Raw genomic sequence first — 17,485 nt, 5'->3', positions numbered from 1 at the left:
ACAGGTTGAGTTTGGTGTATAAAGAAAAAGAAAAGTTTTTATTCTTATGTATGTTTGTTGATCATGTATGGGATTAAACAGGTATACAGGAGGTTTGTAGGCTTGCTACGGGTCCCGGCGGCCTTAAGCCGATCTGGACCCTAGTGCCGGTAACGGGTCAGTTTTCCGGGTCGTTACAGAGTGGTATCAAAGCCCTAGGTTCATATGATCGGACCTAGAGTGTCGGGCTCATAGATGTTCTAGAAGGTCAAGCACACTAGGAAACTCATGTCCACTAGGATAGGATGTAGAGTCCTGTCTATATGATGATATGATATGCCATGATGATATGCATGTGCATAAATGCTATGATGTGATGCTATGTATGTGATGAGGGTTCATGTGTTTCCACATGAACCATATGATGCTAATGATTGTTTATGCTATGTGCTGTTTTTCAGAAGATAGAATGAGAGGAACTCGTCGATCTGCACGATTGACTGGAGTGCCACCTCAGGACGAGGGCACTGATGCCCGTCCTCCAGCATTGCCTAGGACAATGTCCAGTAGGTCCAACAGAGACAGAGTAGCTAGAGACCCTAGAAGGTCTTTAGATCTGGGAAGAAGCAGATCAGTAAGGGGAACAGTGCAGGGAGGAATGTCTGAGGATATGGAAGTAGACCAGAGGAGGGATGGCAGTCTCGGTGTGAGCATGCCGGAAGAGGGCATGGGAGAATCAGAAGGAGGCACTCAGGCCTCGAGTTATGCCCAGCCACATCACTACCCACCCTATTCACACCATCCAGGGTATTCGATGGGAGGTACATCGGATTACCCCAGTTTTAGCCCTTATCCTCCACATATGCCATACCCACCTTACTACCCACCATACTCTCAGTACCCCATGTACCCACCTCCACCTCCCTATACTAGTACAGCAAACCCTACCCCAGGGGATGTTGTACCTCCACCACCACCAGTATCTACTGTCCCGGAAACACAAGTACCCAAACCTACCTCATCTGGAGGGAGCAAGGTCAAGATGACCGATTATATGAAGCTGGGTGCTCCCCAGTTTGAAACCGGTGATGATCCGTTCGTGTACTTGGAGCGGGTCAAGGCAATTACAGATGAGATAGGGGCTGACGACAGTAGAGCCATTCAGATGGCTGGGTTCACGTTTAAGTGCAAGAAGGCACGGGAATGGTTCAAGAATTATGTGAACCCGAGAGTGGACAGCATGAATTGGGAAGAGTTTGCAAACGAGTTTGCAGGATGGGCTTTCCCTGATAGTTCAAGGGAATTGAAGATGATAGAATTCGAGCAGTTGAGGCAAACTGATGACATGAGTGTAGACGAGTACACAGACAGGTTCCTGGAGTTGTTGCCATATGCTGGGCTGAATTTGGACACAGATCAAAAGAAGTCGAGGAGATATATTATGAGACTGCACTCCAGGTATTCCTCTTTGGTACAGTCAGCAGAGAGGGAGAGTTTCCATGCCATAGTGGATATGGCTAGGAGAATGGAGGCTAGTGCTATCGTTGAGGGGAAGGTAAAACAGTCAGTGGCACAGTCTTCTGGTTCCAAGACCCCAGGTGGGGAAAAGTTAGACTCTTCTTCTCTGAGTGCAGCAGTTGCAGGCAGTAAGAAGTGGGACAGAGGCCACAGAAAATCTAAGAAGAATAAGTTCTGGAACAAGATCAAGTCAGGTCTGGGTTTAGGCAGTGGCTCAAGCTCTGGCGCAGAGGTTACAGCATGTATGAGATGTGGGAGACCACACAAGGGAGTATGTCTGGCAGGGACAAACACATGTTTCAGGTGCGGACAAGCGGGTCATTTGGCTCGAGATTGTCCTAGAGCAGCCTTTGCAGCACCGTCTCAACAGACAACCTCCGGCAGTGTGGTGCAACCAGTAGCTCCAGCCGCAACACAGGCCAGTGGCAGAGGCAGAGGGAGAGGGTCAGCCTCTTCATCAGCAGGATACAGAGGTGAAGGTCCATCAGCTCCGGCACGGATCTTCACTATGACTCAGCAGGAGGCCAGCACATCCAACACCGTGGTGGCAGGTAATCTCATCATTGGTTGTTCTGATGTGTATGCCTTAATGGACCCGGGTGCATCTCATTCTTTTGTTGCTCCGAGAGTCGTGGAGAGGGTAGGATTGATGGTCTCTGGGTTAGAGTGTCCCCTATGGGTCAGTGGACCCAAGTGTGACCCGTCAGTGGCAGAGGCAGTCTGCCAATGTAGTCCAGTTTTCATAGAGGGAAGATGCCTTTCCGCCGACCTTGTGGTTCTAGATTTGACAGATTTTGACGTCATTCTAGGGATGGATTGGTTATCGACCCATGGTGCTACCTTGGACTGTAGAGACAAGGTAGTCAGATTCAGAGATCAGGATGGGTCAGAGGTCGTCTTCAGAGGAGACAAGAGGGGTACACCTAGAGGTCTGATCTCAGCTCTTCAGGCTCGTAGGTTGCTTAGGAGGGGATGTCAGGGGTTTCTAGCTCATGTGAGGGAGTTAGATAGTCATGTCAAAGAGCCCGCCTCAGTGCCTGTGGTGAGTGAGTTCTTAGATGTTTTCCCAGACGAGCTTCCAGGACTACCACCTGCAAGGGAGATAGAGTTTGAAATAGAGCTGATGCCTGGAACTAGGCCTATCTCTATCCCTCCCTACAGGATGGCGCCAGCAGAGTTGAAAGAGCTAAAGGAACAGTTGCAAGAACTGGTGGACAAGGGTTTCATCCGACCGAGTACCTCACCTTGGGGTGCTCCAGTGCTCTTTGTAAAGAAAAAGGATGGATCCCTTAGGCTTTGTATCGACTACAGACAGTTGAACAAAGCCACCATCAAGAACAAGTACCCTTTGCCGAGGATCGACGATCTATTCGACCAGCTAGCAGGAGCAGGTTGTTTCTCCAAAATAGATCTGAGATCAGGGTACCATCAGTTGAGAATAAGGAATGAAGATGTACCGAAGACAGCTTTCAGGACCAGGTATGGGCACTATGAGTTCCTTGTGATGCCGTTTGGGTTGACCAACGCCCCTGCAGCATTCATGGACCTCATGAACAGAGTATTCAGTCAGTATCTGGATCACTTCGTTATTGTCTTCATAGACGATATCTTAGTGTATTCCAGAAATGCAGAGGAGCATGCCCATCACCTGAGGATAGTTTTGCAGACCTTGAGAGAGCATGGCTTGTATGCCAAGTTCTCCAAGTGTGAGTTTTGGCTTAGGAGCATTTCATTCTTGGGGCACATTGTGTCAGAACAGGGTATTGAAGTAGACCCCAAGAAGGTAGAGGCTGTAGCTAACTGGCCTAGACCCACCACAGTGACCGAGATCAAAAGTTTTTTGGGTTAGCAGGTTACTACAGGAGGTTCGTTCAGGACTTCTCAAAGATTGCTGCTCCTATGACCAAATTGACAAAGAAGAATCAGAAGTTCATATGGACCGATCAGTGTGAGGAAAGCTTTGAGGAGCTTAAGAGGAGGTTGACTTCAGCACCGGTGTTAGCTCTGCCAAAAGGTGATGATGACTTCTCAGTATATTGTGATGCGTCCCGTGTGGGACTGGGTTGTGTGCTAATGCAAAATGAGAGGGTGATCGCTTATGCTTCTAGGCAGCTGAAGAAGCATGAGCTGAATTACCCCACACATGACCTGGAGATGGCGGCAGTGATCTTTGCACTCAAGATGTGGAGGCATTACCTTTATGGGGTAAAGTGTGAGATCTTCACAGATCATAAGAGCTTGCAGTACATCCTGAGTCAGAGAGAACTGAACTTGAGGCAGAGGAGATGGGTAGAGCTGTTGAGTGACTACGATTGCAAGATTCAGTACCATCCGGGTAAGGCGAATGTTGTGGCAGACGCCCTAAGCCGGAAATCACTCGGCAGTCTATCCCACATTTCAGCAGAGAGGAGGCCGGTGGTGAAGGAGTTCCACAGACTTATGAGTGAGGGATTACAGTTGGAGTTGTCTGGCACAGGTGCTTTGATTGCACAGATGAAGGTAACACCAGTGTTTCTGGAGCAGGTGGCTCAGAAACAGCATGAGGACCCAGAGTTAGTGAAGATTGCCAGGACGGTTCAGTCAGGCAAAGATAGTGAGTTCAGATTTGATAATAAGGGGATCCTCCGCTACGGGAACAGATTATGTGTGCCAGATGACATTGGTCTGAAGGGAGATATTATGGGGGAAGCCCATAATACCAGGTATAGTGTTCACCCTGGAGCCACTAAGATGTATCAGGATCTGAAGAGAGTGTATTGGTGGCCAGCTATGAAGAAGGACGTGGCACTGTTCGTGTCAGCCTGCGATGTGTGTCAGAGGGTGAAACTAGAGCATCAGAAGCCGGCTGGAATGCTTAACCCGCTACCTATTCCAGAATGGAAATGGGAGAACATAGCTATGGACTTCGTAGTGGGGTTACCGGCAACATCCAACAGACTAGACTCCATATGGGTGATTGTGGACAGACTCACCAAATCTGCTCACTTCATTCCAGTTAGGAGCAACTACTCTGTGGATAAGTTAGCGCAGGTTTATGTGGATGAAGTCGTCAGACTACATGGGGTCCCGGTATCTATAGTGTCAGATAGAGGGCCCCAGTTCACCTCCAGGTTTTGGCGGAGTCTGCAGAGTGCTATGGGTACCAGGTTAGATTTCAGTACTGCCTTCCACCCCCAGACCGATGGACAGTCAGAGAGGACCATCCAGACCGTAGAAGATATGCTCAGAATGTGCGTGCTAGATTTTGGCGGTTCTTGGAAGCAACATCTACCTTTGGTGGAGTTTGCCTACAATAACAGCTATCATGCTAGCATAGGGATGGCTCCATATGAAGCTTTATATGGGAGGAAGTGCAGGTCACCCGTTTGCTGGGAAGAGGTAGGAGAGAGGTCCTTAGCAGGGCCTGAGCTTGTAGAGATTACCAGCAGGGTGGTGCCCATGATCAGAGAAAGGATAAAGACTGCCACCAGCAGGCAGAAAAGTTATGCAGACATCCGCAGGAAACAGGTAGAGTTTCAGGAGGGGGATCTAGTATTGCTCAAGGTGTCTCCTATGAAAGGAGTGGTTCGGTTCGGGAAGAAGGGTAAGTTAGCTCCACGGTACATCGGTCCTTTCGAGGTGCTTCAGAGGGTCGGTAATGTGTCGTATAAGCTAGACTTGCCTGCTTCGATGGAGAGAATCCATCCGGTTTTCCATGTTTCTCTGTTACGGAAATACGTGTCAGATCCGAGCAAGGTTCTTAGTGAGCCTGATGTAGAGATCCAAGAGGATCTCACCTATGTAGAGCAGCCAGTGCGGATTCTTGACACTCAGATCAGAAAGCTGAGAAACAAGGAAATCCCAATGGTGAAAGTCCTTTGGAACCACCACAACATAGAAGAATGCACTTGGGAGACACGGGAGTCCATGCTCCAGCAATACCCCCATCTGTTTTGAGGTGAGTGTTAGTTGTTCTATGTGTTGTATGTTATGATTGATGCCATGCTTTATATGTTAGTTGAGGAACATTCGGGGACGAATGTTCTTAAGGGGGGGAGAATGTAATACCCGGCTAGACTCCGGTATCGGAATCCCTACCGTTCGGTGGGACCTCGGATGTCGGAAATCTCTAGAAGGGTAAAACTATGATTTTATGAAATGTTTTCATGTATTTCATGTTTTAAGTAAGAATTAAATGAGTTTTTACATGAAAAATCCTTGGAGGAAAACCCAGGTTCGGCCGCCGAACTTTGAGGTTCGGCCGCCGAACATGCATGCTTTCGGAGGGACTTTAGGCGCCCGAAAGTTTGAGTGAGGGAAATGCAGGTTCGGCCGCCGAACTCCAAGTTCGGCCGCCGAACCTTGCATGCATGCGGAGGCACCTTCGGCCCCCGAACGTGGCCTGGCCAGCCACTATAAAAGGGACCCTTAGCCGAAATGGGCGAGGTTTTCTCCCATTTTCGGCCACAACAAGCTTCCGATCTCCCTCTCCTCAAATCTTGTGTTCTTTCACTAGATCTCCTCCATCTTTCTTGAGTTTTAAACCCACATTGCAAGTTTTAAGCTTTAAAGGCAAGTTTTGGAGCTTTGGAAACTCAGGAGCTCTCGTGCTTGGATCTCCGAGTTGAGTCGTCTCTTCCTCGATCTTCAAGAGGTAAGAGCCGATCTTAAGCTCAATGTATGTTTCAAATGAGTTTCATGAAGTTTTAAGGGGTAGAGAAGCATGTTAGAGTTGGTTGAGCATATGTTAGGTTTATGTGATTTTTGAACAATGTGGCTTGCTTGATGTGTGTTTGAAGTGTTGTAGTTGGGGCATATGTTTGTATGAGGCCCCTAGGAACTGGTATGATGTGTATGCATGAGTAGAATCAAGTTTATGCAGGTTTTGAGGCGTTTTGGAGGCTGTGGACACAAGGGAGCCAAGTTTCTGCCCTTCGGCAGAAACTCAGGTTCGGCCGCCGAAGTGACTTTCGGCCGCCGAACCCCCTTGTGGAGGCAGTTTCGGCTGCCGAAGCCTGCCCCCGAAACTCAAGGTTCATCTCTGTCTGGGAGGTTCGGCCGCCGAAAGTGCCGCCGAACCTGCATGACTTTCGGCTGCAGAGGGACTTTCGGCCGCCGAACCTGCCGCCGAAAGTGCCCTGTTCAGCCATTTCTTGCATGTTTTCATGTGATGTTTTCAGGATGTTTTAGGGGGTTTTTGGGGAGCTTTTCAGAGTCACGTTCATGTATGTTTGGTGCCTCATTTGAGTCCACCTGTGTAGGTTCGGACCCGAGGAACCGAGACCCCCGGTTGTGAGATAGTTGTTCAGAGTTCGTTGTCAAGCTTCAGTTACCAGGTGAGTGGAACAACCCCTTAAGCTTTAAAGTAAATGAATAAATGAATGGATCATAAAGCATTGCCCATGCATCATTATGCCATGCAATATTAGGTTGTTTGCATTAGAATTCACGAATATGTTGCATTGCATACTTTGTTGTTGATGTGGATGAATGTTGAATGATCCATTAGCCCTCGTATGACATGATAGCCTATGTGAGTCCAGGTGTGCCTGCTACGGCTCTACGCCCCTGGCACTATGATTGATGATGGAAGTCCGGGTGTGCCTGCTACGGCTCTACGCTCCCGGCATGTATAAGTAAGAAGGATAGGGGCTAAATGGTGACAAGTTCATCCTTGTTGTGAAATGTTTGTGTTATGACGCATACATGAAAGCATGAATAAGAAAAAGAATGAAAATAAAAGTTATTTGATAATAAAAATAAAAAAATGAATAATAATGTACCTAAAAATGGAGGAATTAAAACAAATGTTTTTAGTTTCCGCTCACTGGGCTTTTAGCTCATCCCACTCCCTTTATCCCCAGAGTTGCAGGTACAGGAGAGATCAAGAAGTCGGCTAGAGTGAAGTCAAGTCATATGTATGTAATAGCTAGAGTATGTGGACATGACATATGATAAGAATGTAATGTAAAGTTTGAACAGTTATGTTTATGTAACTATGTTATTGAGGATAGATTTGTGCTTGACCATAGTGTATGTTAATCCCTTGGTATGTACATGATCTTATTATATGATGTATATGTGAACCAACTCAACACAGATTATATATATGGCCATTGAGGCTTTGATGAAATTCCACAGAGGGATTAATGTTTATGTATATGATGAATACAGTGCATGCACAGGTTGAGTTTGGTGTATAAAGAAAAAGAAAAGTTTTTATTCTTATGTATGTTTGTTGATCATGTATGGGATTAAACAGGTATACAGGAGGTTTGTAGGCTTGCTACGGGTCCCGGCGGCCTTAAGCCGATCTGGACCCTAGTGCCGGTAACGGGTCGGTTTTCCGGGTCGTTACAAAGCCAAACATTCATCCTGTGAACCTGTTTAATCCCATACATGATCAACAACATACATAAAAATTTTAAACTTTTTCCTTACATTCATTCCTTCTTTCATTCATTCACCAAACTCAACCTGTGCATGCACTATACATAACATAATCATAAACACTAACCCCTCTTTGGAGTCTCATCCATGCCCCAATGGGGTGACATAACATGTATTGAGTTTGGTTACATAAGCATCATTAAAATCATGTACTCAAGGGATTAACAACATACTAGGATCAAGCACAACTATAAACCTCAATAGACATCATTACATTTCATTTCTATACTATACTTTTACATGACTATACTCTACATAACATATCAACATTTATCATGTCCACACTTGCTATTACATGACCATAACTTCATTACTCTTGCTGACCTCCTGATCTACCCTGTACTTGCAAACCTGGGGTTAAGGGAGTGGGGTGAGCTACTAGAGCCCAGTGAGCAGAATAATAAAACATAGTATTTAAAACATATGATAACATGGAATGCATCACAGCACAAACAAATCACATCAAGGATGAACTTGTCACCATTTAGCCCTCTACATATTCCAATCATGCCAGGGGTGTAGTGCAGGCCACACCTGGTCTTTCTCTTATACATAACATATCATACATAACCAATTGTGCCGGGGGCGTAGTGCAGGCCACACCCAGTCTTTCTCTTACATAGTGCCAGGGGCGTAGTGCAGGCACGCCTGGACTTCCATATCATATCATCATGTCATAACATATGAGGGCTAATGGATCATTCAACATTCATCCACATCAACAACATATTATGCAATGCAACATATTCGTGAATTCTAATGCAACACCCTAATATATCTCATGGCATTCATGATGCGTGAATCATGCTAAAACTTTCATTTAATTTCTCAATTTAAAACATTAAGTTTAGTTCCACTCACCTTTGGCTAGCTCTGACAGACACTGAAGCAGCTGACTCACTGCTGGGGTCCTCGGTTCCTCGGGTCCGAACCTACACAGGTGGACTCAAATGAGGGACCTAACATACATAAACATGACTCTAAAATACTCCCCAAAAACCCCCTAAAACACCTTAAAACAATCACATAAATCATGCAAAGGAGGGCTGAACAGGGCACTTTCGGCGGCAGGTTCGGCGGCCGAAAGTCCCTCCAGAGCCGAAAGTCATGCAGGTTCGGCAGGACCTTCGGCGGCCGAAAGTGCCCTCCAGAGACGAAAGTCCATTTTCGGGGGCAGGCTTCGGCAGCCGAAAGGCTTGCCTCACAGACAGGTTCGGCGGCCAAAAGTCCTTTCGGCTGCCGAACCTGGTTTCTCCCAAAGGGCAGAAACACAGCTTTTCAATGTACACTTTCCTCCCAAACCCTCCAATCAAGCATCCAATTCTCCTAAATCATGCATAGACACTTGCATCAACACATAGGGGTCTCAAACCATCCTAAACCCCAACTCAAACACATCAAACATGCATAACCAACACACATTGACCATATAATCACATAAAACCTAACAAAGTTCAACTAACCTAAACATGCATTTCTACCCCATAGATCAACTTAAAACTTGTTTAAAACATACAATGAGCTCAAAATCGGCTCTTACCTCTTGAAGATCGAGAGGGAGAGACGACCTAAACTTGAAAACCAAAGGAAAAGAGCTCCTGAGTCTTCCAAGCCTCAAAACTTGCTCTTTGCTCAAAAATCTTCAAAACAAAGTAAAAACTCATGAAAATCATGAAAGATTTGAAGAAAAGGACTCAAAATCGGTGAGGAACGGCGGAGAACTCACTTTAGCCGAAAATTGGGAGAAAAGCTTGCCCATTCGGACAAGGAGACCCTTTTATAGGTGGCTGGCCAGGCCACTTTCGGGGGCCTAACGTGCCTCCGCATGCATGCCATGTTCGGCGGCCGAACCTGGACTTCCCTCACTTATGCCTTCGGGGGCCTAAAGCACTCCCGAAGTGCAAGCATGTTCGGCGGCCGAACCTGAGTCTTCTTCTCGAGACTATTTCCATTCAAAACTTAATTTCTTTCTTGTTTAAACCCATGAAATACATTAAAACATTTTATAAAAACATGATTTTACCCTTCTAGAGGTTTCCGACATCCGAGATTCCACCGGACGGTAGGAATTCCGATGCCGGAGTCTAGCCGGGTATTACAATAAGAGACTAGAAGCTGAAAACTCTTATTGAAAATTTTAAAAGATTGAAAAGTGTTTATAAACAACCAAGGAAATTGCTACTTATAATAGAAAAACCCTTATATGAAACATTACTAAAAAATTCAAAAAAAACAATCAAAGTGCAAAATTGACTTCCTAAATGGTGAAATTCGGACTGATTAGACTCCGTAGAAGTTTTAACCAATAACGTTTGGTTAAGATGAAACAATAGAATCAAGAGGCTAGAAGCTAAAACTCTTATTGAAATTATTGAAAGATTGAAAAGTGTTCATAAACGTTGGATATTTATATTAGAAAAATCATAATATGAAAAATTACAAAAAAATAAATCAAAATGCAAAATTGACTCCCTAAATGGTGAAATTGGGACTGATTAGACGAAGTTAGTACTTTTAACCAATAACGTTTGGTTAAGACGAAACAATAGAATTCAGAGGGTAGAAACCGAAAACTATTATTAAAATTGTTGAAAAATTGAAAAGTATTCATAAATAGCCAAGAAAATGATATTTATCATAGAATTCAATATTCTTAAACTATAAAAGTTATTTGTAAATGTTTATAATACTTAAAAATTAATTTATAAATATGAAGGGACTTTGATAAATAACTACAATATTAAATAATCAATTCATATAAAATATGAAATTTATTTATAAATCTTACAATTATTTAAATATTAATTTATAAAACTAAAATAGCTTATTTCAAAATATACAATAATAATTATTTATAAATAATTAAATATATAAGGATTGATTTTGAGATTTTATTCCTAAATAATTATAAAATACAGCAATCAATTTGAAAAAGGATATAAGTCTAATTAAACCCTTATATTTTTTTAAGGATCAAATAAATTCAATTTAAAATTTTAGGCCAATTAAGCCCATTTACTATTACTCAAAGGTCAAATAAACTCTAATTTAATATAATATTATTTTTTAATAATATAATATTATTTTTAATAATAAAAACATTTTTTATATGATAAAACTTCATTTTTATAATTTTAAAAATTATTTATTATATCTATATATTTTTAAAATTTTTACGTTAATTACAATACCAAATTTTTAATGTTTTAAATTATAAAAAATAACCTTTTATTATTAAAATAATAATATTATATTAAATTATAACCTATTTAGCCCTTAATAAAAATAAAGAGGCTTGCACTCATAGGTTTAGTCTGATGGTAAGTGCATCTAAGTAAATTTGAGAGATCTCAGATTCTACTCTGCCAATTCTCAATCCCTAGTTCAAAAAAATGAAAAATAAAAATGTTTAATTAGCTTAAAATTTTAAATTGAGCTTATTTTATAAAAACTTTATTATTGATTTTATTTTATAAAAATTTTATTATAGATTTAATTAAATTTCAGGGACTATATTGTTTTAGATTAAAAATGTATACCAATAATCTGAACTCCATAAGAAAGTAGGATTTTGGTGTGAGTGAGTGAGCTTAGCTTGAATTAGGAGTGTAAACGGACCGATATGAGCCGAGTCTAGCTTTGAAGAACTCAATCTTGGTTTGTTAAAGTTTTTTCGAGCTTGAGCCGAATTCGAGTTTTACTCATTTCGAACTCGAGCCGAGTATTAAAAAATTTAAATTTGGCTCGTTTAGCAAACGAGTTTAGACGAGTCGAGCTTTTATCAAGTTTAGTCTTGAATAGTTCACGAATAATTCAATTTATTTATATGTATAATGAGTTTTAGTTTAAAATTAATAAGTTTTCAACTAAAATAATTTTAGTTAAATAAGTATATATACAAATTAGCTCTTAAACTTATAAAGATGAGTTTTTAAATCTTAATGATCCAAATATATACAAGTTTAAGAGTGTAACTAAACTATATAGAGCTGAATTTTAGAAAATTTAGGTTTGGCTTATGAAAGTATATGCAGGGTTTGAGTTTATTTCTCTTATGATAATAATCTCAGCTTACTTAACGAGACTGTCACAAGCCTATTCGAGAGCCTGCTCAGAAACGAGCCGAGCTCACGAATCTTAACGAGCCGAATATTATGGAGCTCAAGTTTAGCTCGTTTACCAAACAAGCCTAAAAATTAAGCTCGAGCTTGACTCGTTTAGAAATTGAGTCGAGCTCGATCGAGCTTTTATCGAATCAAACCTCGAGTAGCTCACGAACATTTTAGTTCATTTACACCTCTCGCCTGAATGGTTCACGCCTTCCTCTTTTATTCCTTTTTCCCTTATCCTCTAGTGACGCATAACCGCCATCCTGTTATAGTGCCACCTGTCGTTATCCTACAGTGACGTACGTACGAGCGTACATGCCTTCTCACCATCGTCAAGCAGCCATTTAATTTTTTTCTGGCGTTCGTGCTAATAGCGTCGCGGCATAGCTGAGTCTGCTCCCCTACTTCCCCATTATATCAGATGAGTTGGATCTCTCTTTGATGAGTCCAGGCTCCGGTCAGCCCGACCTGTCCGATTGGGGACCAGATTGCATGCTAATGGGCCAGTTTACGCAGTGGGCTCTGATGAGTTTTGGGTCTGACTCTCCTACAAGAGCTTGACTACGGTCCGGGTGTCAGTGGCCCAACGGTCATCATATACTAAAGGGTAGTTTGGTCATTTTTATTAAAATAAATGGGAGGTTAACTGAAAATTTAACGGTAGAGATTAAATTGTAGTTTTTTTAATTGTGAATGACTAAATTATAGATTTTTAAAAAACTCAGAGACTAAAGTAGTCATTTCATTAAAATAGAGAAATTAAATTATAGTTTATTCTAAATTAATTCTAGTATATAATATCAAAAAAGTGTTAATAATTTTGATTTACTATTTTAATTGAAGGAATTAAATTGTAGTTTTTTTAAATGTGAAAGACTATATTGTAAGTTTTTAAAAATACATGAATTAAAATAATTATTTCACTAAATTAGGAAAACTAAACTGTAATTTATTTTAAATTAATTATAACATATTAAAAAGTGTTAATAATTTTGATGTACCATTTTAATTTGATTTAAATAAATTCGTTGAATTAAAAAAACAATAATATAAGTTGAATCGTATTAGAATTGATTAATTTTATTTAATTTAAATTAAATAAAATTATAGATTTCAATTTGGTTTAGGCATATGAACGATTGAATAATTTTCAAAGCTATGAATATTTAATTAATTTTATATTGAAATAAATTTATTTTGAAATGCAGATAATGCATTAATTTTATTTCGATATACTTCTATAATGGAATCCAGCTTTGACCAGGTACACGTGCGTCTACATACCAAGTCCTAGGAAAAGTATGCATGAGACATGTCTAAAAGGATAAGGTTTGGAAAATGAGATCACCTTTGCTCTTTCGAAACGGGTTAGCTTAATATTTTGGACCGTCATCGATTGCAGTTATATCAAGTTGTTGGCTGTGGTCATCACACTCATCAGCGTTTGTCCAAATATTTTTAACTTGTTGGTCAAGAGGGAGCACGAGAGAACGACACCGTTAATACTTTACATTTGGGTCAAATGTCTTCCGTCGATACCGCCAACATTTGTCGTGCATAGCTCAATTTTGCCGGGCCAAGCCCATTTATCAGAGCTTATGAATAATACCTCCCAATTTATTTATCCAATTTATTTTAAATCCGATTATAATTATTAAATAAAATTTAAATTAATTTAATTTTAACATTAAAATAAATTTATAAATTAATTAATATATTTATAAATTAATTAATATGGTTAAAATTACTATTAAAATAATTAGTTTTAAAAAATATCAATTTTTTTATTATATTTTTTATACGAATAATTAAATTCTTAAAATTTAATAAAATTTATAATATAATCTTTTAATTTAACTTCTAATTTTTTATTTTTTTATAAATTAATATTTAAATTACAATTATTTACAATGAAACACTTATTAATTTTATAAATTGACCATAGATATTACACTTATTTTTATAAATTAATTTCTAAAAATTGCAATTATTTATAAATAAACCTTTATATTTTAAAAAATAATTTCTCAATATTTTTATTATTTATAAATAAGTTCATATACTTTTATAAATTGATTTCCAAATATTACAATTATTTATGAATAAGCTCTCATGTTTAAGAAAATAATTCCTAAAATATGTTTAGTTACAAATAATATTTTTTTAATAAATTGATTCCTAAATATAATAATTATTTGATAAATAAACCCTGTATTTTTGCAAATTGATTCCTAAATATAATGATTATTTGATAAATAAACCCTGTATTTTTATAAATTGATAACTAATGTTATAATTATTAATAAAAAGAACATATATTCTTAAATATTATAATACTTAAAAATAAATCCTTATATTTGTGTAAATATTTTTTATACGTTGCTCCTTAATTATTATAGTTATTTATTGATTAAAACCTTATATTTGTTTTCAAAAAAATCCATATATTTTTATAAATAATTATAATTTTTTAAGTATCAACTAAAAGCACATGAGCTTATTTATAAATAATTATAACATTAAGAGATCAATTTAAAAACCGTATGACTTATTTATAAATAATTATAATATTTAAGAATTAATTTATAACTCATTTATTTATAAGTATTATAATGTTTATGTATCAATTTCCACTCTATTTATAAATAATTATAACAGTAGGGATCAATTTATAAAATATTAAAATTATTTGTAAATAATTATATTTAGGAATTATTTTGTAAAATATTGAGATTATTTACAAATAATAATAATATTTAGAGTGTAATTTGTAAAAAATATGAAATCATTCGTAAATAATTAAAATATGTGGGATTAACTTATAAGATATAAAGTTTATTCATACAAGATATCAATTTCAAAAATTTTGGACTTATTTATAAATAAATTATTATATTTAGGGATGAATTAATAAAAAAATGGCTCATTTATGCATAATTATATTCATAAATTATTTGTATAAAAAATGCAGAATTATTTATAAATAATTGTAATATTTAGAGATTAATTTATAAAAATTTAAAGACTTATTTATAAATAAATATAATAATTAAGAATCAATTTATATATTTATATTTATATTTATTTACTCATAAATAAATAATTGTAATACTTAGAGATCGATGTATAAAACTATTAAAGTGAATTGTAAATAAAATATAAAATTTAAACTGAAAAACTAAATTATAGATTTTAATAAATTTCAAAAAATTAATTATTTTACATTAAAATACAATAAAGAGCATTTTAATTATTTTTCTATAATTAATTGTAATTTTAATAATAAATCTAGCGATAAAGATTAATTTATAGATTTATTCAAATATTAAAAATTTAATAAATAAATTTTCAAAATATAAAGATTAAAGTAAAGATTTTAATAAACTATAAGGCCTAAACTATAACTTACTTTTATAAGACTTCATGTCACAATCAGTTGAATTTTATAAAAGTAATTTTAATATTTGAAAATTCATTCATTTAAGAAATAACCGTTGTCTTTAAAAAAAACAAATAACATTGAATTTATTGTATAGGTTAACCCAAATATAAAATGTCATAAATATTAAAACTATATAAATTAAATTGTTACAAAAATAAAAATGTAATCAATTTAAAAATTAGTATTAATAAATTAATTATTTTGTTAATTAAATAAAATATCATTTAATAAATTATTTCCTATTATAGATATATAAAGGAAACTAGGTTATAATTTGCCCAAATTTCCAATACTATATTTTAAAGTAATATAAAATAATAAAAGTTATATATCAAAATTTTGAATAGTTTAATTGATTTTGATATCGATTGTCATCGTTCCAGATGGTTCCAGATTTTAACTCTTGTTTAGGGTTGTGCTAACACTTATCTTGAATTTTTTTTTTTAAGTCAAGTGGGCCAAGCACTTATCTGTATAGAGAAAAACAAAATATAAAGCCCTTATTAACTCAAAAACAGACATGCCCATTGCCCAAGCCCAAAACACCCATGATCTGGCTCGAGCCATACAGAAAAGCAAAATGCATCCATGTCATTCCAAAGTCTCTTCCATTGTTATGCTCTGGAAAATATTTCTTAAAAAAATATTTTCTTATAATTAAAATTTTTAAAAATTTTAACTAATAAAAGTACATTTTTAATAAAAAAATAAAATAGTTTAATAAAAATAACTTTATGTTTTTAAAAAAATAAGTCATTTTTTTATATCTTTGAAAATTTTATTAAAATTTCTATATAATTTTTTTTAATATTTTATTTTTAAAATTAAATAATAAAAATAAATTATTTTGTTGTTAAATATTTTTTATAATAAATATTTTTCACATAAAACCCTTTTTATCCCTAATAAGTAACATTTTTTTTGAGAAGAATTGAATGTCGTCTTCAGCTACCTCTAACTAAGCAACAATAAAGCACCTAAAGCCCTTAACCAAACAAAACAAAAATAAAGCAGCTAGACCTAATAAGGGATTTAATAAGTAAATAATCAGCCATACTTAATATCTGTAGCTGCAAAATGATCGAAGGACAAAGCCTGACATGACACTCATGGCCTTAAGAGGTCGCTGACGAATTAGAGAATATGGCCGGCTAGAGACTCTAGATGTATTGGTAGGAAATATATTGGTCTCTTATACCATTTTGTGATATCAATTGTGAATTTGTGATACCCTCACTATGCATCAATATGCAAAACCAAGCAAAGTGAAATTTTAGACCTGCACGAACTAGGAGAGAAAAAAAATGCAAATCCTCAAGTGGAAAAAAAAAAAAACATTCTCCATTTAAAAATAAATAAAAATAATAAAATACAATGATAGAATTACATAAACGAGCATAATCTTAAAAGAAATCTCAAAAATTACAAATCAACTTCAATAATAAGGTTTTCCATCTATTACAAGCACCAAACATTTAGATATATATAAATCTAAGTTTAAAAAATTTAGGAACTCATCTCTGTAATATTTATGAACAGAATTCGGTTTAAATTTTAAAAATTAATTAAATTAGATTAATTTAATATTTTAATTTATTTTTTTATTATTTTTAATTTATTTAAATTTTATTTTTAAATATTTTAATTAATTTAATTCGATTCAATTTTAATAAAAAAATCAATAAAATCGTTTTGAATTAAATTGAATTAAACAATTTGTGAATTATTTTATATTTATTTTATAATATATAGAGATCATATTATAATTAAGATGGAAAGGTCAATAAAAATAAGATATAAATAAAAATCTAAACGAACTAAATCAAAATGAATCAAATAGATTTGGTTCAAATTAATTTTAAATCAATTTAATTTTTGTAAATATTAAAATTTTAATTGATTTAATTTAAATTTAAACTAAATTCATCGAGCTAATATTTATACACCTTCTAAGTTTTTTTTAATCTTGAATGGTCATAATTATATGTTAATTTAACTATGCAAGTAA

This window comes from Manihot esculenta, chromosome 18, assembly GCF_001659605.2.
Source record: "Manihot esculenta cultivar AM560-2 chromosome 18, M.esculenta_v8, whole genome shotgun sequence".
Taxonomy (NCBI): domain Eukaryota; kingdom Viridiplantae; phylum Streptophyta; class Magnoliopsida; order Malpighiales; family Euphorbiaceae; genus Manihot; species Manihot esculenta.
The sequence above is the reverse complement of the archived record's forward strand: the minus strand, read 5'-3'. Positions refer to the sequence as shown.